The sequence below is a fragment of the Macaca nemestrina genome, chromosome 1 (assembly GCF_043159975.1).
Source record: "Macaca nemestrina isolate mMacNem1 chromosome 1, mMacNem.hap1, whole genome shotgun sequence".
Lineage (NCBI taxonomy): Eukaryota > Metazoa > Chordata > Mammalia > Primates > Cercopithecidae > Macaca > Macaca nemestrina.
The window spans coordinates 223,235,667-223,252,347 of NC_092125.1; the positions used below are offsets into that span (position 1 = coordinate 223,235,667).

The following is a 16,681-nucleotide window of genomic DNA, read 5'->3' on the forward strand; positions in this document are numbered from 1 at the left end:
TGAGCCGAGATCACGCCACTGCCTGGGCGACAGCGCGAGACTCCGTCTCAAAAAAAAAAAAAAAAAAAAAAAGGAGCATGAAGGTAGTGGCAGGAGTTTGAGAAAGGTGCTAGAAACCGAGTCTGAGGTTCTTAGATTGGCTCTGCTCTGTGACCTGAAGAAAGTCACACAAGCTCTCTGAGCTTTGATTTCCTTGTGTGAAACGAGGCTAGCAATCACGCAGCAGACAGTGTCTTCAGATGAGTGCTCTGTAAATTGATAACATTCATAAGGCTTCTGCAATTATGTTATTTAGCAGTCAAAATTGGCTAACAGTCCTATGGAAACCTTTACCCACTATATTATAAACCCTTTGCAGGAAAAGACTCAAATTCAACTCTGCACCGACTATGATCCTAGCACTAACTTTTGCCCATGAGAAAAATACATGCCATAGGCCAGGCACCGTGGCTTACGCCTATAATCCCAGCACTTTGGGAGGCTGAGGTGGGTGGATCACCTGAGGCCAGGAGTTCAAGACCAGCCTGGCCAACATGGTGAAACCCTGTTTCTACTAAAAATACAAAAATTATCTGGGCATGGTGGCATGCACCTGTAATCCTAGCTACTCAGGAGGCTGAGGCAGGAGAATCGCTTGAACCCAGGAGGCAGAGGTTGCAGTGAGCTGAGATCACACCACTGCACTCCAGCCTGGGCAACAAGAGCAAAACTCTATCTCAAAAAAAAATATATATATATATACACACCATGTATGCAAGGCCCACTATGTGCCAGGCACTGTATTGAGCAACGGGCAGTCACTGTGTCTCATCAACTCTTACCCTCTCACAGAGGAAGAAACTAGGCTCAGCCTGGTTAAGTCACTTGCCTAAGTTCTAGCTTGTAAGCAGTAGAGCCAAGATTCGAACCCAGCTCAGCTAAACCTGACACTCGGTAAATATATGTTGAGCGAATAAATAAACAAATGAGCGTGTGATTGCAGGAATATCATTGGTTAGACGAGGATGAGTAGGGTTGTCCTTTTAAGTGAGACTATAAAGACAGTGGCAATTGAGTAAAGAGTTCTCCATGGTTTTTGACAGTTGCAAGCTATGACCTGTTATTTGCACAGAGTTCCAGAAGTTTAAGAGACATACACAAAATTATCCAAGCCCAGAAGAAGAGTGCAGTTTCAGGGACAATTTAAGTATTCAGCTGGTAGCAGTAAAGCACCTGCTGCGAGCCAAGCGCATGGATAGGAGCTGCGGTTACAACCCTGGACAGGCCAGACATTGTCCTGCTCTCACGGTGCTCTCAGTGACTGCCAAGGGAGCTGACCTCACAGCATGAGGGCCACCTGGAAGATAACCTGTCTCAGGCGGCAGGTTGGGGACTTGGAGCCAACCAGATTTCTCCTCCTTTCTGTGTCTGTTCCCCTCCATGAAATGCAGAGTTTAAGAACCAGGGTGTTATCTAACCACATCACCCTGCTTGCATATTCAGACCCAGAGTCTGAAAGAAATGGTATGGAGACAAAATGAAAACAGAAGGTTGGAGGAATGAAATTCACAATAAAACCTACAATCTGCTCCTTGACCAAAATGATAGGTCAGGCATGCTAAGCACTCACGACGGGCCTGGTGCCGCGCTAAGACCTTCACGTACTTCGTCTCACTCAGCCCTCTCAACAGCTGCATTTTCCAGTTGACAGACTGAGGCTTGGAGAGGTCACCTTGCTCAAGGTCAAAAAAGCTAGTACGTGGTGGAGCTGGGATTCAGACCCCAGGGTGTCTGACTCTGGAGACCGCAAGGTCAGCTCTGCTCTGTTGCCCTGGCAGGTCTATTCCTTGGGTTGAAAGAGCTTGCTGCAGTCTGATTTCACACAGAATAGTAGCATGGAAAGAGTGGAGGGAGGCAGGGGAAAGTTCCCAGGCTGGTAACTGGTGTTCTATCTGCAAGGCTGCCTTAGCTCGTGCAGCCCCAACTTCCAGGCAGCTGGTAGGAAGGTAAACTGCTGAAACTGATGAATTTGCAAAACCCACCATGCTCCAGTTAACGAGCCTCTTGGAAAACCTCTCTGAAGGTTCCTGGCAATGTCCCTGTGGGAGCCAGCTCATGTATTTTAAGAAAAAAAAAATCATTAAAGAAGTTAGGACTCTGGAGAGGCCGTAAATGTAAAATATTGGTGGTTCGACAGTGTATCCCTAGCAGCCGTAGGCAGAGTTCATCTTGATGAGCCAGAACCATGTCCAAGAAATGAATCATTTTGTTTTCCCGAGATGGCTCCCCTTGAATCTTCCCAGGCCGTCTGCTCCAAAGTTTTTAACTTGCCCACCTAACTCAGGACCCACTAAGACCATGACTGCACCTAGCCAGGAAAGGGAATAGGGCTGGCAGAACTGCAGAGCGAGCTGGGCCCCAAACATTTCTGGAATGGTGCCTGAGAGATTCCATTTTCCAGATGGCCCCCACGTCTTCCCTCACTTTGGTTAACTATAACCATCACACCAAAAGCACTTGGCTTCATGACATTCTGGAGGAGGGAGGTCATGGCACGTGGCACTTCTTAGGCACTCCGTGGGTGCTTGTGGATGGTGGGGGCAAACACATGGTTTGCACGGTTTGGGCTACCCACATGGCACCTGCTTGTCTCTTTGGCTGATGGGTGCCTTGGTCTCCCTTTGCCCAGCAAAGGTGGTACCGCCATCTAGCCGATGTTCTATTCTGCTCCCTTTTTCATTTGGTGAACCATAGTGAGAATGCAGATTTAGAGGATTTAAAGTGTCGGGGACCCCTGCCAGCTCAGATCAAATTTAAAGGTGTTGGGGACCCCCACCTGCCTCAGATTAGATTAAAGTCAGTGGCACCCCAGGCCAGGAAGTGAGGCTGGAGGGAGGATTTCCAAGGTCCCACCCTAGCCCCCAGCCCCCACATCCAGGGTGACTTCCAACAAACCACCTGACCCCTCCCCATCCCCTCTTCCCAGCTAGGAGGCGGGGAGGGTGACATTGAGCTTCAGCTCTGGGGCGTCCTAAGGGTTAACTAATTAATGGTCGGAAAGTGCTTTGAAAAAATAAAGTGCTGGATAATGGGAAGGGCAATTATGTTGGGAGAAACTCCTAATTTGGCTGGAATTGATGTTAATGATAAAGTATCTGAAACATGTAGCAAGCAAGCGTGATTGTATTTTATATGACAGAGAGAGACACTTACACGCAGGGGACACGGACAGTGGTTAATTTGGTTAAATAAAGTGAAAGATAAAAGGAATGCGGACACCGCAGGACTCGCTGTTTATCCGGACTCTGTGTAACACTTTGCGATTGGATCGGGCACTTTGACTCTTATTTATTTGTTTGTGATGAAAATAAATGGAAAAGCGCCAGCTTTATGGCTCAAAAGGAGATGGTAGAAAGTAGAATCCAAGAAGGAGGCCCAGGGCTTCCGACGAGGCAGGCTTAGGCTGCGTTCCTGGGAAGGAGAACAAGGTCTCCGTGAGAGTCAAGGTGGGTGAGGGCATTCCCACTCCACCCCACCAGGGCTGGGGGGGATCTTAGAGGGCAGTCAACATAGCTCTCACCTTCCAGAGGGAGAAACTGAGACCCAGGAAAGGGAGACAGTATATGACTCAGTATAGGAGCCAGCATTAACTGAGCACTTCTGTTCGCTATGATCAGATGAGATGTTATGATCCCATTTAATCCTTAAAGCAAGTGTATGAGGTGGGTACCATTTTTACTCCCATCTTACAGAAGAAGAAACAGAAGCTCAGAGAGGTCAAGCAAAGTGCCCAAGATTGCACAGCCAGGAAGTGGTGGAGCAGGATGTTGGGCTTGGGCAGCCTGACTCTGGGAAGAAAACTCCATGAATGGTGACTTTGGGACTAAGCAAATGCTCTTAATATTCACGTCCCTATTCTCCTTGACTAGGTTCTGCTGGACAGGGAACTGGGAGAAGGAGGTGAGGAGACTCTTGTCCCAGTCCAGGGAAGACTGAATGGGGTTGCCCAGGGTGATAGGGACGCCTGGCCTGGGACCAGAGCAATGGCAGGGGTTTGAGCCCTAGCTTGGAGCCCCAGAGGACAGCATGAGGTTGCCCCAAGGAAGAACAGGAGACTCGTTTTCTGGAAGGTCTGTGAGGTCCCCGCAGGTCCAGATTAGTATTCAGTATTTATAATATTTCCATAATGGTAAAACAAAAGAAAACAAGCAGAGAGAATGCATTTTTAATCACCAATCATTTCTCTTTGTTTGTTGTGAATGAAGAGCGAGGTGAAATAGTATTTCATAATCACCCCATTCGAATTTTCCTCCCCACAAAGCGCCGAGAAATCTCTAAATAAAATAAATAAACAAGCCAAGACCTTAAAATAAATTCCAGAGGGTAAAGTGCTACGTGTGGGTTATCACAGCTGCAGGGAGGCAGGGGCTGGGAGGTGGGGAAGGGAGGACAAAGGGCCACGGGCCTTGTCAGTTACCAGGAATGGGATCCCCCAGATCCAGAGACTGACAAAGAAGGGCAGAAGAGCAGAGGAATGGTTTGAAGATCTGCAGCAGTGTAGAGCTGGGATAGAGCCCCCACTCTTCATTTCTTCCTTCTTTTTCTTTCAGAATCTTCTGGTCCTCCTTCTCTCCCTGAAAACCAAAGAAACTCTTGTTCCCTGTCCCCTTGGCACTTTACAACCTCCCATTCAAAATACTCCTCATCCAGGGGCTCTTTGGATAATGTCTGCCTGCCCTCTGAGCTAGTCCAACCTTCTCAAGTGATAGAGGAAGAAACCATAGCAAAGAGAACACGGACGGGACATATCTAAGACTCTCCAGCAAGTTAATGACAGGGTTGGGCTTGGAAGCCAGGGGGCTTGACTCCCTGTCAAGTCAGCTTTCATCTACCTGCACTTATCTCTAGATGTCTTTGAGACACCGCCTATGCCGCTGGATTTTCTCCACTGGCTGTTCCCAATTTTTTGTTTTGTGCATCTCAACATCCCCAGACCTTTGGGTCCTAGCAAGGTGCCTGGCACATGGGGGCACTCATCAAATGTTTGTCAGATATGTGGCTGGATGGAGGGATGGATGGATGGATGGAAAAATGGATGAATTGGTGGCTGGCTGGATGGAAGGATGAATAGGTGAATTGGTGGGTGGATGCATGGAAGGTACATAAATGGATAGATGGATGAATGGATGGATGGATGAAAGGTTGGGTGGGTGGATGGATGGATGGATGGATGGATAAATGGATGAATTGGTGACTGGATGGATGGAAGGATGAATGGGTGAATTGGTGGTTGGATGCATGGAAGGGTACATAGATGGATAGATGGATGAATGGATGGATGGATGAAAGGTTGGGTGGATGGATGGATAGATGGATTAGTGGATGGATGAATGGAAGGATAGAAGCTGGCCGGCTGACTGGATGGATGAATTGGTGGGTGGATGGATGAAAGGATGGATGGATGGATAGATGAGTGGATGGATGGAAAAATGGAAGGGCAGATAAATGAACAGATGGATAAATGGGTGGATCGATTAAAGGTTGGGTGAGTGGATGGATGGATGGATTATTGGATGGATAGATGGATAAATGCATAAGAGACTAAAGCTGATTTCATCCCCTTCCTGGACAGTGGAAAAGGGCACCTTGGATGGCCACTTGCTAGATAGCTAATGTCAATCACAGTGTAGTCTAGTTAACACCTAGGAGTCCTGGCACCTTGAAATTATGTCTTCAACAACTTCTTGAAGGACTCCGAAAAAAATCACCATCTAGCAGTGGCCTCCCTCCTGGTTGAAATTTGAGGCAGAACGCCAGGGCCAGGCAGACCCCATTTTCAAGTAAGTCATAAGGTGGGAAAGAGCCCTGGCTGGGGCCAGAGGACCCAGGCTCTGTTCTCATTCTGTCACTAGCTCTGCATGGTCACCAGGGTCACTGGCATGCAAGCAGCTTCCTCTCTCTGGGCTTTAATTTTTCTTTCTGAACCATTCTTAAATGTTCTAGGCTGTGGGTCTGGCCCCTTCGTCGTGGACAACTTGCCAGAGCTTGGGAGAACTTCACTTCTAGGTCTCTCTCTCTCTTTTTTTTTTTTTTAAATGGAGTTTCACTCTGCTGCCCAGGCTAGAGTGCAATGGCACAATCTCGGCTCACTGCAACCTCTATCTCCCAGGTTCAAGCTATTATCTTGCCTCAGCCTCCCAAAAAGTTGGGATTGTAGGCACCGGCTACCACCCCCAGCTAATTTTTGTGTTTTTACTAGAGGCGGGGTTTTGCCATGTTGGCCAGGCTGGTCTCAAACTCCTGACTTCAGGTGATCCACCTGCCTCGGCCTCCCAAAGTGCTGGGATTACAGGCGTGAGCCACCACGCCTGGCTTGGGGTTCTTGTTTTGTCAACTGGGTGGCCCCTCTCCCTGGTCCCTGACCCCTTCCACGTTGAGGAGCGCCGCTCAGCCCTCTCCCACCCAGCCTCTTCCCTGGCAGGGCAGTGGGCATGGAGACAGTACGGGGACAGCACAGAGCCTCAGGAAGCCAAGCTGCAGCCAAGACCCACACTCCTCTGAATCCTATTGAAAAAATAATAAAAAGGTAATTACTTTGTCATTACTGAACACTGGTTTGTCTTTTTTCATTTTTTTTTTCTTTAAGCCCTGACCATAAATAACGAGTCCATTACCCTTCAGAGTGGACACACACATCCATACGGGACCTGCCTCCTGGAACATCCTGGTTTCCTACCCACCCCCATGCCCTGGCATACGCCACACATCCCCCACCATGCATGCACATCAAGCAAAGAGACACTATTCGTTCACTTGTCATTTTCTAAGCACTCTGCTGGATGCTGGAAATAATCATAACAACAGTCATTACGTGTGAATCCAGGCTAAGTGCCCTGCATGAATTATCTCAATTAATTCTCCTGACAATACTGTGAGGCAGAACCTGGTTTTCTTGCCATTTTAGAGATGGGGACACTGAGGCTGAGAGAGGTTGGGAGTTGCCCAAAGTCACGCTACTGGTAAGTAGCAGAGCTGGATTTGAACCCAGAACTGGTTAATTCAGAACTACAGCAATGATTTAGGCCAGGTGTGTTGGCTCATGCCTGGAATCCCAGCACTTTGGGAGGCCGAGGCAGGGGGATCACCTGAAGTCAGGAGTTCGAGACCAGACTGGCTAACATGGCAAAGCCCTGTCTCTACTAAAAATACAAAAATTAGCCAGGCATGGTGGCAGGTGCCTGTAATCCCAGCTACTCAGGAGGCTGAAGTAGGAGAATTGCTTGAACCCAGGAGGTGAAGGTTGCAGTGAACCAAGATTGCACCACGGTACTCCAGCCTGGGTGACAGAGTGAGACTCTGTCTCAAAAAAAAAAAAAAAGAAATACAGCGATGATTTAAACATAGATTTTAAAACCACACACACACCATCTAATGGGAGGGTTTAGGGAGAAGACAGTTATAATACATGTTCTGACAAAGAAAACAAGGGGGCTATGGGAGCACAGACAGGGTGTCTAATCCAATTTGGGGCAGGGGGACATCAGGAAAGGTCCCCCAGAGGAGGTGCCACCTGTTTTGGGCTTAATGGGTGAGTTGGGGGGCGAAAGGCCTTAGAGCAGAAGGAACAGTCTAGACAGAGGCCTGGAGCTGGAAGCAAGCAGGGTAGGTTGGAGATCTGTGTGGCTGGAGCAGAGGGTGTGTGAATATGTGAGGGGGAGTGGGGAGAGGCAGGCCAGGCTCCCGCTCACATCCGGGCCAGCTTGGCACAGCAGGGCAGTCCTCCCCACCCACATCCAGGGCACTCCAGCCCGTGTGACAGGAGGGCAGCTCATCAACAAAACAACTCTTTCTTGCCTCCATGGCCAGCCCCGCCCTCCATGTGACGCCAGCTATGGGTGGCAGCCGGCGCCTGCACAGGTGCCCGTCGGGAGGAAGCCTAGCCACTTCCGGAGTCCCAGGGCAGGTTCCCTTTCCACGCCAATCTCAGGCAAGATCGCATCCCAAGACAAAGCACCACCATGACTAGTCCCTTTGGCTTCTGCTCTCAGATCTGGGAGAGGTGGGAAGGAAGAGAAAGGGGCAGGGGCTGTGTGGGCCCACGTGGCACGTGGCAGGGACCGCATGGCTGTGGGAGTGTGGCTTTGCTCTGAGGACAGTGGGGAGGCTGGTCCTCCGATTTTTCCATCACTTGGTTTTCCCTGTTCCACAGGCCCTGGGGCCAGGCCTGCCCCACCCTGGCAGGCGTGGGAGGGGTTAAGGTGTTGGCCCGGGGATCTTCGGGTAAGAGGTGATGTCAGCATCGGGCCAGCCCCTCACCTGGCTGGATTGCTGTGTATTTGGGTGGCTGTTGACAGCAGAAGCAGTCTTCCCGTGTGCAAATACAGCACAGCCACACCTACATGCACCAGGACGCTTCTTTAAAGGGAATGCAGTCCCGCACCTCCACAAGTGCACACTCACACTCCCTCCCACACAGATAAAATCACACACACCTTACCACTTGGCATGAATGACACCCCTATCCACACACATCTCCCAGTCAGGCTGCTGAGGGGTCCTCGAAAAGATATATCTGGAGGGTTTCATTTCAATTCGTTCTTTAAATTCTTTTTTTTTTTTTTTGAGACGGAGTCTCGCTCTGTCGCCCAGGCTGGAGTGCAGTGGCCGGATCTCGGCTCACTGCAAGCTCCGCCTCCCGGGTTCACGCCATTCTCCTGCCTCAGCCTCCGGAGTAGCTGGGACTACAGGTGCCCGCCACCTCGCCCGGCTAGTTTTTTTTTTGTATTTTTTAGTAGAGATGGGGTTTCACCGTGTTAGCCAGGATGGTCTCGATCTCCTGACCTCGTGATCCACCCGTCTCGGCCTCCCAAAGTGCTGGGATTACAGGCGTGAGCCACCACGCCCGGCCCTTTAAATTCTTAAGTTCAATTCACACCCAAATACCTGGCTCTCCGATGGTGGGTGTTTTTTTATTCTCTGCATTATATTTATGTTTGTATTTCACTGGGTTTCCTGAATTGTCTGCAGTGAGTGTGAATTGCCCTCCTTTTTTCCCCAGAAATTTAGAGCGATTTTTTTCTAAAAGAGGTAGATAGTTCGGAGAATGTTAAAACTGCAAGGGGTCGTAGAGATCAGAGACCCTGGGACTAGGGAATGTTTCCTAAAAGCAAAATGTTAGTCACTTGCAATTCTTGTAGTTACCAGGCAGAGGTAAACATAAATACCCCTGAAAAAGCAAATTAATTAGAACCAACTAGGAAAGAAGGGGTTGAGCCAGAGAACAAGAGAGCCTGGCCCTTGCTTGGAGCTGAGTTGAGAGCTCGGACAGGGAAAACGAAAGCAGGTACAAAGCGTGGATCCTGAGCTCGGAAAACAGGTAGTATTTATAGCATAGAAATCCCTAAGGCTTCTCTGTCGAGAGAGGTTTCTGGAAGGTGTGGGTGAAGGGGTAGGAGGAGGTGGGGAGCTCAACTCTGTTGAGACTGAAGGACTGAGACAGACCCCACCCCTTCTCTCCCCTCAGCTGAGCATTGCCTAAGAAGCCTGGACTCAGTAGCTGCTCTGGAGGCCGCCGAGAACCCGTCAACGCGATGCTCTGGGCCGCAGCTCCTGGGAGACTGCCAGACTGCCTTTCTCTCCATCCCTGCCTGCGGCTGTGGATCTGAGCAAGGCCGCTTAAACCTTGAAACAGCCCCTGCTTGTGGCCAGCATGGTTCTAATAAGGATTCATTACTAGAATCATAGACTCTTTCACCCATTAAATTAGCAGGGGTTAAAAAAAAAAAAAAAAAGACAGAGAGAACACCAAAGGTTGGACAGTAGACGGGAGATGTGCGCCGGTGGAAGGGCAAATGAACACAACCTAATCTGGCGATGGATAGGAACGGCTTTGAAACGTGTGCACACTCTTGGACTCAACAATTCCATTTTAAGGAATGTGCATGATTATTTATGGACAAAGATATTCATTAGAGTTATTTATAATAATGAAAAGAATCAGATATAAGTTCGATGTCCAAAATTTCCAATAGTGAAGTACTGCGGAAGTAAATTATGATTAACTCTACAATACGGCCATTAAAAATCATGTTGGAAAAGAACATTTAATGACGTGACGAAGTGTTCATGCTACATACACATGTCAGGCTTAAAAAAAAAAACCCCACAGTCCAGTATGTTCAGTGTGATTCTGATTTTATACAACCAGACAAAGCCAAGATCAAAAAAACTAACAAATAAAAATCCCAGACTGGAAGGAAATACACCAAAACATCAACCAGAATATTAACAACCATGGGTGGTGGGATTACAGATAATTTAAATTTGCTTCCTCCTGTTTATCTGTATTTTCTGAATTTTTTACAAAAAAAATACACATTATATATTTAGTCAGAAACAAAGAATTACCTACTTTGTTAAAAGAATGACAGAATTTCGGGGTGAAAGAACTTGTCAAGTTCACCAACCCGGATGGGATTTGGGAACCAAGCTCAGAGTTGGCGAAAAGCCCCTCTTGTTCTCCCTCTCCAGGACTCCCAAGAGAGACACTTGTAAATAAAATGAATGAACTCAACTTTTAAAAAGTTTTAATTAGGGCGGGCACAGTGGCTCACGCCTGTAATCCCAGCACTTAGGGAGGCGGAGGAGGGTGGATCGCCTGAGGTCAGGAGTTCGAGACCAGCCTGGCCAACATGGTGAAACCCCGTCTCTACTAAAAATACAAAAATTGGCCGGGTGTGGTGGCACGCACCTGTAATCCCAGCTACTTGGGAGGCTGAGGCAGGAGAATCGCTTGAACCCAGGAGGTAGAGGTTGCAGTGAGCTGAGGTTGCGCCATTGCACTCCAGCCTGAGTGACAGAGCGAGACTCCATCTCAAAAAAACACAAACGAACAAACAAAAAAAACCCACCCTTTTTAGATTACAACTTGCCCAGTAATCACCATAATCACTTATCTCACTTGTTCACCTCTTCAGTCATGAAGCGTCTCCTGAGCACCTACCTTGTTGCTAGCACCAGGCGAGGCACAGTGAGCCAGAAAAACATGGACCCCACCCAAGCAGAACCACAAAACAAGGAACGGTCCAGGAGAAGAAACCCAGCACATCATTCACCATTTTAAAATGTAAAAAATAGTGACTCTTTGTTACCATTTATTGAGTGCTTACTGTATACAAGATCTGACGCTTTGTGGTTTTTGTTGTTTGTTTTTGGTTTTTGAGACAGAGTCTTACTCTGTCGCCCAGGTTGGAGTGCAGTGGCACGATCTCAGCTCAATGCAACCTCCGCCTCTAGGATTTGAGCAATTTTCCTGCCTCAGCCCCCCGAGTAGCTGGAATTACAGGCACACGCCACCATGCCTGGCTAATTTTTGTATTTTTAGTAGAGATGGGGTTTCCACTTGTCGGTCAGTCTGGTCTTGAACTCCTGACCTCAGGTGATCCGCCCTTCTTGGCCGCCCAAAGTGCTGGGATTACAGGCATGAGCCACCATGCCCAGCCTAAGATCCAATGCTTTGTACTGTAATTTCTTTGTTTCCTCTCATCTTTTATTAGATTGAATAAGATCGACAGATTCGTTCTGCTTCCCCCTTCTCCTCTCCTAATACAATTCACATTCAAGTTTCATCTCTTTATGAACATTGAGTAAAGGTAAAAATGCTTGTTGCATTGGGGTAAGTGGAGTAGTGAGGGTTGTGTTACCTCTCTGCCCAAGCAACTGGTCCCAAGGGAGTCAGACTGCCTGCCTCAGTCTTGGGAAAGTTATTCTCTGTGCCCTGCTTTCCTCATCTGTATAATGGGTATATTTATAATCTCAACAGTTTCATATGGTTGTTTTGTGGGTCTAATGAGATATCATGAAGGTTTAGCATGGGGCCAGGGACATAATAATTACTCAATAAATATCAGTGATTGATGTACCAGTTGCTTTCCATCACAGTAGAGGACCAGAAACCAAAATCCGTGGGCAGCAAGTTGAGCTGTGATTACTTTCAAGGCTTTCCCAATTACACAAACTGAAACAGACTTAACTTTATTTGTTCCACAATCAATTATTGGGAGCCTCTTGGGTGCCAGGCACGATGCTTGGCTTCTGGGCTTCTGAGTTAAAGGTGCAGACTCTGTCCTCAGAGTGAGAAAGGTTTGTGTGTGTGTGTGTAGGGGGGGGGGGGGTCTTCCCTGAAGATACAGCAATGGGAGAGGCTCTTGATCACATGCAGCCTGTCTGGAGGCAGGGGGCTGGAGAAATGTTTTGATGGGGTCCTTAGCTGATCCACCTCCCCTCCCACCTGTGCAGCCTCCTCTGCTGGGTACAGTTTGCCAGAGCCATCCATTTCCCTACTATAGATGCCCCGGCCAAATGCCAGGGAGTGAAAATCTCAATCAAGGCCACCGCACCAACCTGGTAATTCCTGGGAAGTCCCGGGTTGTATTGGCTCGTATCAGCTCCTCTTCCCCCCGCCAAACTTTTTCGTAGGACCTTTCTAGTCACTTTCCCACAGCATAGGCACTTGGAGGGCAGGGACCACATTGGCTCATCTTAATTCTGTGCCTGACTCATAGAGAGTGAGGGCCTGCTTTATGCCAGACACTGCTCAAGGTGCTGAGGACACAGGGACTCAGAACAAAGTTCCTGTCTCCAAGAAGCTCCCATGCTAGAAGGGGCAGCCGGATAGGAAATATGGGAACAAAGGAGGAAGCAAAATCATTGTGGACACTCAAATAGGACAAAGTGGTAAAGAAAGGCTGGGAGCTACATTATCGAGAAAGCCCCCCTGAGGAGGTGAGATAGGAGCAGAAACTCGAACAATGCCATTTGGTTTGCAGGAAGCAGCCTGCAAAGGCGACATTCCAGGTGGAAGAAACAGCAGGTGCAGAGGCCCTGAGGTGGGGACAAGCTTGGTGTTTTCCAGGACAGCAAGAAGCTTGTGTGAACCAGGCAGAGAAGGAGAGAGGTGAGGCCCAGGGACAGGCGACGGCCAGATCTTGAAGGACCTTGGTGATCATGGGGGAAAGGCTTGGATTTTATTTTAGGGGAAGCTCAGGAAATGCTAAATTGAAGAACATGAGGGGGAAGAGCACCTGATTTCAGTCCCTGCGCGGGAAGTTTGGGTCGGGAGTGAAAAAAACAAGCGATGGAGGAACAAGGCGTGGAGACGTTTGGCTGCGATCAGAGGCTGCTGTCTGGGGTTGCCGCTCTCTCCTGGCCCCTTACTTTAATTTTTGGGGGGACATTGGGGGTGGTGGTTGAGAAACAAAAGAGCTTTCCCTTTTCATCCCCCACCTCCTGCAAATCCTCTTCCCTCCTCCCAGACTTGACTCTGTTTCCAGCCTTCCCTACCTGAGATGAGGTTCCTTTAGAGGAGGTGGAAAGGCTTCTTGGGAGGTGGGAACATTATGAAATATTTGAGAAAAAAATGGAGGGAGGAGTACAAATTTTAATAAAAGTTTGGTGGGTGACTTGGCTGTTGGAGACGTTGAGAGAGGTGGGAAAGGGTGTGTGGGAGGGCAGTGTAGTGGGAAAGGGGTAAGGGTGAGCCTGATAGTGGGAAGTGGGGTAGGCCTGATAGTGGGACAGAGAGACGAGTGAATTCTTCCCTAGCCCCTCAAGGGCAGGCTTTGTCTCATTCATTTCTGTCTCCCCAGCACTGGTGGAGATCTGCCCTTCCTCGGAGCTCAGCCATCCCTACCAAATGAATGAATGAGTGAAGGACTATTGTTGGAGGGGAAAAAAAGGACAGAGGAGAAGAAGGAATGGAGAGAGCATGGAAAGAAATGAGAAGTAAAGGGAGCACTGGATGTCCCAAGGAGCAATGACAATTACTGGCATTTATCGATCAACATCTTGGCCCAGGCCCTTTTCCTGCATTAACTCATTTTAGCCTCTCAACAATCCTAGGCAGTAGGTACTATTATTATCCCCATTTTACTGTGGGGGCAACTGAGGCACAGAAGGGTCAAATGCCTTCCTCAGGGTCACCCAGCCGGGGAGTGGTAGGGTCTGAACTCCAAGCCCAAGTTGCTAACCCCTTCTTTACACTGCCCCAGGAGTGCACTCAGCCCTGAGCCAAAAAGTTAGAAGAGCTACCTTGCCTCTTCTCAGGTTACTGTCCCTCGCTGTGCCTCAGTTTCTCCTTCTGTAGGATGACAGGATTGGGCTTGAGATCTCTGGGGCTGTGCATCCTGCTGAGTCACCAGGCACAAGGGTCTTAGAGATGGTGGGTGAGCACCCAATTCCTGAAAGCTGAGAATGCCTTGGATGGTGGGGGTGGCAATGGAGAGTAACCAATCAGTGGTCTTTGAGGAATGTTAATTATCGATGTGTTGCTGCCTCCAGTTAAGTATTGGGATAAGTGGGGGGAGGGGACAAAATGACCCCAAAAGGTGTGTCTAATGCCTAAATCTGGCCTTCCTGTGTGGACAGATCCAGAAGGGACCCCCAGGAAGTGAGGAGCTGGCTTTTCGAGGAGGTTTCTTCTCCAGTCCATCTAACACAAGCAAATATCACTGAGTATCTAAGGAGTGTGGGATGGCTCAGCCTCCTCTCCCAAATTTGTTGGCTTTATTAGGGCAGAGGGCAAATCCTGGCCTCCTCAGGGCCAGAGGGCCATCATGTCTCCAGTCTGTGTCCATATGCTTCTGGACAATTAACTTCCAGTTTAAGGCAGGACATGGAATGCATCCCGGAAGATGCTTGTCTTGGACAATCATCATACAGGGCTTTGGGTCATTTCTCTGGTCCTGAGAGGCTTTCCTGACACCTTGCAGATTAGGCTCCAAAGACTACCAGCCTGTAACAATGTTTACCAGCCTGCGGCATTGCCTCTTAGTTTAATGCATTCTGTTGAGCAGGGCTTGAAGCTGTGGGTCATACTTTGAATTTATATTCATTTATTCCACCAATCATTGATCTATTTCATTTACTGTTACGGTCAGTTTCTCACCTATCTCATCATCTGGGTGTTTTCACTTTCTTTCATGCCTCTCAACATTTCCATCCCACCTTTATGCTAAAGGGAAAAGTAGCTCAGGCCTGGAATGAGGGGTGTGCTTGCTGAGAAAGGCAAGACCAGAGCTACAGGGCCCTAGCACTGAAGCTGACCACTAGGCTCAGCTGGTGTGGCCACTTGAAACCAATTGGGAAAAGGGAAAGCTGGGTATGGGAGAAAAGGGGGTTTCTTCAATAAAGTATGAAAGTGCCCCTCAAAAGACTCTTCCCCCATCATCTGGGGGCAGGGGGATTAGCTATCCCAAGACACTGTTTTGTTTTGTTTTGTTTTGTCAGAGACTAGGTCTGGCTATGTTGCCCAAGCTGGTCTCGAACACCTGGGCTCAACGGATCCTCCTGCCCCGGCCTCCCTAAGTGCTGGGATTACAGTTGTAAACCACGACGCTGGCCCTCAAGACACTCCTTAACTTATTGCCTTGCTTTATTTTCTTCATGGATACTTTCACTCTCTGAAATAACATTATCCACTTGTTTTAATGTGTTAATCTGCCCCCCAGCCCCTCCATGTAAGGTTCATTCTGCACGGCCTATGTTGCTCACTTAAGATATATTTCTTGCACAGTAGATTGAATGAAAAACTCCCTTGCAAAGAATAAGTGCAAAGCAGATATCAAACAGTGAGAACATTTCGTTCCTTTGGGTTCCACAGTCTAACACTCTAACTTGCAAGAAAGAGCCAGTTCTTCTGCGGAAAGTGGGAACCAAACTCGGGCTCTCTCCAGATTCAGAACAGGTGGAAAGTAACGCCCCCCCCTCCCATCATCCCTTCTCTCTTTTCCCCTAGCCTCAACTCAACTTAGTTAGGGGGTGTAGAAGCCTCTGGAGCTGCAAAAGGTGGCCGAGCGCTCAGATGCTACTCCGCAGGCAGCGACTCGCCGCACGCGCACGCTGACCTCAGCCCGGGCGGTGGGTGGGAAGGATCCGGGAGGGGCAGGTCTGGGGGTGTGAGGGTGGAGCGGAGCCCGGCCCCGAGATCCGGCCCGGGTTTTGCATGCCACCCAGTCGCCCGCCCGGCCGCGGAGAATTCCATAATCACAGCGGGCGAGAGCGGAGACTGGGAGCGAAAAATCCGGGATCCGGCAACTTTGGGCAGCGCATGCGCGCCCGCGGCGCTCCATCCCAAACACACACACATTTTTCCCCCGGACTTGGAAAGTCACCCAAAGCCGCCCCAAGTGCAGGTAAGAGACTCGGCGCTCCCTCTGCCGCGGCCCCCCCACGCCCCCCAGCTCCGCGGGCCTCCCGGGGCGCCTCCCCGTCGCTCCCCTTGTCCCGGTGCACCCCCCCACCCCCGGGGCTGCCGCTTGCAGCAGGCAGCGGGCGAGCGAGCGAGCGAGAGAGCCAACCAGCCAGCCTGCGATCGGCGGCTGCCACCCAACTCCGGCCGTGCGGAGGCAGGGGGCACGGAGGGCTGGCACCCAGGCGCGGGGCGGCGCGTTGCCCGCCGTGGCCAGGGAAATGCCCGGCGCGCGGCTCCTGGGGAGGGGAGGGCTGCTCCTCCTGGGGGTCACTTACTCCAACTGAGGGGGCGGCGGGGTAGGGGAGAAGAGAGGGAGGTGCCAGGCGCGAGTGCAGGACTTTGCAAATAGGGTGGGGGCGCCCCCCACGCTGTGGGCTCATGGGGGGGGGGCAGGTGCTCGCCAATACAGGGTAATCACTCCTTCTCCCTACACCCCCACCCCACCCCACCCCC

The 16,681-nt window shown here is 49.7% G+C and overlaps 1 protein-coding gene across 2 annotated transcripts in view; it reads left to right on the forward strand.

Annotated features, from left to right (window-relative positions):
* Window positions 1–16,009: 16,009 nt before the first annotated feature.
* LOC105473140 (castor zinc finger 1) overlaps window positions 16,010–16,681 on the forward strand; it is a 158,939-nt gene continuing 158,267 nt past the window's right edge. The window contains exon 1 of one of the 2 annotated variants that reach the window (XM_071100883.1): window positions 16,010–16,169. The gene's annotated coding sequence lies outside the window, so the exon portion shown is untranslated. The remainder of the gene's footprint in view (window positions 16,170–16,681) is intronic. The other variant, XM_071100892.1, reaches the window with a different exon arrangement.